Below are 5,953 nucleotides of genomic sequence, written 5' to 3'. Positions count from 1 at the left end.
CCCCTTGGATCATCTTTTCAATGGCGATCCTCTCCTGATCTGTTGGCCTCACCATACCCGACCTGTATTTTGAAACATTCTCCTGCCATTATCAAAAGAACAAACCGAGGCCCAGGGAGGTTAAGCGACTTGCCCAAGGCCCCACAACCAGTCATGGCAGATGGATCTGAGCCTTCATTCAAGTCCAGCGTCTCTCCCCAGCCCCTGTCCTCAGACAGAGCAAGGCCTGGGAGGGATCGGAGGGGAAGAGCAGGGTGTTGGGAGGGGGGCTGATGCACATCTCCTGGAGCCGGCCCTTTGCCCTGGGGGTCCTCCCCTGCCTGGCCCATGCCCTCCCCAGGCTGGCCTATCACTTACTCTGCTTTTGGGATCCGTCTCATCTCTGGATTCTTGAAGGAGGTGTGGAGAGAGGGGGATGAAACACCGGCTCTCTCGGGAAGAGGGGCAGACCTGACTTAAAGTCTGGCCCCACTCCCTCTGGATGTCAGGAATTTATTTCACCGCCGGGAGCTCCTTGGGAGATGGCTCTAGTCTCGACCCCTCTGCGTCCCCAGCACCCATCTTGACCTGAGCCAGAACTCAGACCCAGAAGGGGGTAAGTAAATGGGTGGATGTCTCCTGCTGTCTGTCCCTTTCTCTCTATCTCTTGATCTGTGTCTCTCTGCCTGCATATCTCTCCTTCCAGTCTCTGTGTTCCTGTGTCTTTCTCTGCCTCTGGGGGCGGGGGTTCACTTCTGCAGGGCCTGAGCATTTCAAGTCCCCGGGTTTGCATTTAAGTAGTTTATGCTATGCAGACTCGGCTGCTTGAACTTTCCTTCCAGGCCCCAGGGGAGGAAGTGTGCCCCGTGGGGTGGTCTCTGTGGCCCTGGGCATGGGTGGTGGCTTTCAGGTTTGGGGCAGATACATCCCGTCTCTGCCTCATGGTCCACTTGAAATCACCAGGGCGGCCTGGTCAGCCCTCTTGCCGACCCCTGCTGATTGTACAGGACGACACCAAGGCCTGGGGGAGGTGTCCATGAGAGTGAGTGGGCCTGCATGTGTCAGTCTTACGTGGGTGTTACCTCAATTCCACAAGAGCATTTCCTTCCTTCTTTCTATCTTTCTTTCTTTCTTTCTTTCTTTCTTTCTTTCTTCCTCTTTCTTTCTTTACCTCTCTTTCTTTCTTTCTTTCTTCCTTTCTCTTTCTTTCTTTACCTCTCTTCTTTCTTTCTTTCTTTCTTTCTTTCTTTCTTTCTCTCTCCTTCCTATTTTTTTTTAATGTTTATTTATTTATATTTGACATACAGAGAGAGACAGCATGAGTAAGGAAGGGGCAGAGAGACAGAAGGAGACAAAGAATCCCAGGCAAGGCTCCACGCTGTCAGTGCAGAGTCCAAAGCGGGGCTCAAACTCGCGAACCGTGAGATCATGACCTGAGCTGAAAGCAAGAGTCCGGCGCTTAAACGGCTGAGCCACCCAGGCTCCCCCCACAAGGGCATTTTAAAGTGGGAATAGCACACGCAAAGTGCACAAAGCTTAGATGGGCAGCTCGAGGAGTTTTGCATGTGTATATACCCTATCACCACCCCCCACATCAACGTACAGACCATTTCCAGCCCAGCAGACTCCTCTATGTCTCTTCCAAGCAGTACCCGCCGGAGATCACCGCTCGAGCTAGTGTCTGTCACCATAGATTAGTGGTGCCTGTTCTTGGACTTTGTAGTGGGGTGAGTTGTGTCCCCCCAAAAGATACATTCAAGTCCTAATCCCTGGTGCCTGTGAATGTGACCTTATTTGGAAATATGGTCTTTGCAGATATAATCAAATTAAGATGAGGTCATACTGGATTAGTGTAGGCCCTAAATACAGTGACTGGTGTTTTCATAAGAAGGCCATCTGAAGACATAAGGACATAGAGACACAGGGGGAAGACGGCCAGGGGAAGACACAGGGACACACAGACACACAGGGAGGAAGACAGGCACGTGAAGACAGAGGCAGAGATGAGAACGGAGCACCTGGAAGCCGAGGAAGGCTGACAGTGGCTATCAATGACCAGAAGCCGGGGACAGGCAAGGAAGTTCTTCCCCAGCGCCTTCCAACACCTTGATTTTGGACTCCTGGCTCCAGAGCTGTGAGAGAACACATTTTCGTTGTTCCAACACACCGCGTTCGTTACGGCAGCCCCAGGAGACTCACGCAGACTTCATATGAAAGGAACGTCACAGTCTGTGTTCGGTGTCTGATTTCCCGCGCTGTTACTGCGTCTGTGGGATTTGTCTGTGTCGTTGTGTGTATAACAATAGCACATTCGTTTTCGTCGCTCGTGGCATTTCATTTTATCAGTTTACCACAGTTTATTTACCCACGCTGATGGCAATGTACAGTTGGGCTGTTCCCACGGTTTTGCTGTCACAAATAATGTCGCCGGGAACATTCTTGACACTTTGCGGAGACATGTCCTCATTTCTCGTGGGTACAGGGCTAGGAGCGCAATTGCTGAAGTTTATGGTGATCGTATGTATAATTTTTGAGGAACTTCCAGACAGCTACAAAGTGGTTGTACGGGGGGCGCCTGGCCGGCTCAGTTGGTGGAGAGTGCAACTCTTGGTCTTGGGGTCATGAGTTCGAGTCTCACCTTAGGTGCAGAGGTTACTTAAAAATAAAATCTAAAAAAAAGGGGGGGTGCAGTGGTTGGCCCATTTAATATTCCCATCAGCAATGTCTGAGTGCCAGTTGTTCCTCATCCTGCCAACACTTAGAATTGTCAACTTTTTAAATTTTAGCCATTCTGGTGGGTGTATAGGGGTATCTCATTGTGATTTTAACTTTTGTTTCCCTGATGAGTAATGATGGCGAACACTTTCCCACATGCCTTTGGGCTTTTGAACATCCTTGTTTGTGAAGTGTCTGTTCAAGTCCTGTCCACTTAAAAAAAATTTTTTTTTTTACATTTACTTATTTTTGATAGAGAGAGACAGAGCACAAGTGGGGGAGGGGCAGAGAGAGAAGGAGACAGAATCGGAAGCAGGCTCCAGGCTCCAAGCTGTTAGCACAGAGCCCGATGCGGGGCTCGAACTCACAGACTGTGAGATCTTGACCTGAGCCGAAGTCGGACACTTAACCGACTGAGCCACCCAGGTGCCTCTCCATTTTTGAAAATTGGGTCATTTACTGTTTTGCTATTGAGTTGTAGGCGTTCTTTTTATATGCTGATATAATTCTGTGATTGGTTATATGTATTTGAAGGATCTTCTCCTACTCTGTGGCTTGCCTTTCTTTTAATGTTGCCTTTTGGTGAGTAGAAGTTCTTGATTTTAACAAAGTCAATTTTATCAATCTTTTCTCTAGTGGTTGATGCTTTTTCTGTCCTGTTGGGAAATCTTTGCTTACCCAAATGTCATGTAGTTATTCTCCTAGGTTTTCTTTTAGAAGCTTTACAGTTTTACCTTTAGCTTTTATTTTTATTGTTATTTTTTTTAATGTTTATTTATTTTTGAGAGAGAGAGAGAGAGAGACAGAGTGTGAGCAAGGGAGGGGCAGCGAGAGAGAGTGAGAGCGAGAGACAGAAGCTGAAGCAGACTCCAGGCTCCAAGATGTCAGCACAGAGCCCAGTGTGGGGCTCGAACCCACGAACCGCAAGATCAAGACCTGAGCCGAAGTTGGACGCTTAACCGACTGAGCCACCCAGGTGCCCCTACCTTTAGCTTTTAACGTTGACCCAGAGAATTTTAAATCTCAGAGAGCCAGGCCTCAGCCTGCCCCCACATCCCCTCCCCGAGCTTGGTGGCCCCGGTGTCTGGGAAAACTCCCTTCCTCCTGGGTCACTGGCCTACTGCCGCTTTCCCTGGCCCCCGTTCTTCCTCCAGGCCCTGGAATTAATAAAAGCTCTGAGCTGCCTGTGGTTTTTGGAATGAGTGTTTGTTCCGTCAGGATTCAGGCAGCGAGTGGGGTCCCCCATCCCCTCTCCATCCGCACTGTTTTTTCCCATCTGGTGCAGGACAGGCTCACCGGTCCACACAGCTCGGTCTGAGGGTCCCCAGACTGAATCTCCAGGAAGCCTCCTCACCTGATCTTTTCTTCCTCTTTCCTAAACCCACCCGACCACCTGGACCTTCCTGGTCACTTCTCTCCACTCGTTCATAGATTCAAGGCCAGGGGAGCTCATCCCCTCTCAGGATGGCAACTAGCTTCCATCACCAACCATGTTTGCCTGGCAACGGTGGCCTGAAATGGGGTTAAGAAGGATTCTGCGGATATCCCGGTTTAGCGGGGGAGAACCATGCAGTTGCTTGGTAATGCCTGCCTGGGAGCAAGCGGCAGGGGTTGTGCTTTTCATGCCTCTGATCTAGTCTGAGTCCCCATTCCCCATTAGGACTAATCCAAAGTAGAGGTCAGATGCTTAACCAACTGAGCCACCCAGTGCTCCCTCCCGCCCTTTTAAAAGTTAATTTATTTATTTTGAGAGAGAGAGAGAGAGAGCATGTGGAGGAGGGGCAGAGAGAGAAGGAGAGAAAGAGAATCCCAAGCAGGCTCTGCCCTGTCAGCACAGAGCTTGATGACGGGCTCGATCCCACGAACCGTGAGATCGTGACCTGAGCTGAAATCAAGAGTCGGATGCTTAACCCACTGAGCCACCCAGGCGCCCCTCCCGTGATTTTCTTGATGCCAATATTCGAGATATAGAATGAATGCATCCGGGGTTTCACGTGATGGTCACCTGCCCACTTCCTCCACCCTCCAGCCCCAGTCATTTTAAAAAGAATGGAACTTGGTGGCTGACTGTGGGTCCCCCTTTGAAATAGTTCTCTCCAGGCGACTTTCAGGAAAGGCATCCACAAACAAGGCGGGTAAACACAAAGGTGTGAAAACCCTAAGTGCTGATGAAAAGCACGGGGGCCTCTGGGGTGTCTAAAATAGTCCTTGGGGACTGCTCCGGCACCTTCTGTGACAAACCCACCCGTCTCGACCTGCTGCACCACCCTTTCCCGCTCTGAGCTGGCCTCGGGATCCTCCACCCTTCTCCAGACGTGATACACACTTAACGGCACGCACACACGCGCGTGCACACACACGTACACACGGGGACGTGAACACAGACAGTGTCTCTCTCTCTTTCTCTTTCCCACTCACATGGCAGTTAAGAGCCAAGGTTCTGGGCTCACGTATCTCAGGTTCAAGTCCCCACCGTCCCATTTTGAGCTGTTTGACTCTGGGTGAGTCACCCTCCCCGAGCCTCAGTTTCCCCTGTGGTGAGGAGTCAAGGAGCACGTTGCACACATCGGCTGTGGGGTAGCCGCTCGGCAGACAGTAGCTGCAGCCTCCTTGCAGCCCTACTGGGATCCCTGGTGCAGGAAACTGGGGCAGTGAGAGGGGTGTGGCCCCCCCAGGGGCTCTGCAGAAAATTCGTCTCCATGCCCCCTGCCCAGAGCTCGGCACTGGACCGGGGACATAGTAGAGGCTCAGTCAAGCCCTGTCGCGGGAGGGAGGGCGGGCAGGAGGACCAGGATTTTGCTCTCAATCTTGGGGTTGTTTTCCCTCCGCGAAAGACTTAATTTGTTTCAGAGGCATAAAGGGGCATAAATTCTGCCTGTTTCTGGACCAGCTAAGCTGGGAGAAGGCCGCTGCGGCCTCCGCTGGACGAGAGGGGCCCCGGGAGGCGAGCCCCACCCTGCTGCTCGGTCTCACTGCCCTCCTGGGCCCCATGTTCTGTGCCTTCTGTCATGTCCGCCACCCCAGCTGGGCCCCGGCCAAGCCCTTGCTCGCTGGTGAGGGCCAAGCCGCGGCCGTGCCAGGCTTAGCGGAGGCCCTTGGCCAAGAACAGCCGAGCCGTTCTCAGGAAAGCTGGGGGATTAAGCCGCGGGCCAGCGGGGACTCAGGTATCCGCCTCTTGCCGCAGCTTGGGGATGAGGGGCACGGCGACCTCCCAGCTGCCAAGGCTGTGAATGCGCGGGGACCGGCGCGAGCCGCCCAC

Source organism: Panthera tigris, chromosome E3 (genome assembly GCF_018350195.1).
Source record: "Panthera tigris isolate Pti1 chromosome E3, P.tigris_Pti1_mat1.1, whole genome shotgun sequence".
NCBI classification, from domain to species: domain Eukaryota; kingdom Metazoa; phylum Chordata; class Mammalia; order Carnivora; family Felidae; genus Panthera; species Panthera tigris.
The sequence above is the reverse complement of the archived record's forward strand: the minus strand, read 5'-3'. Positions refer to the sequence as shown.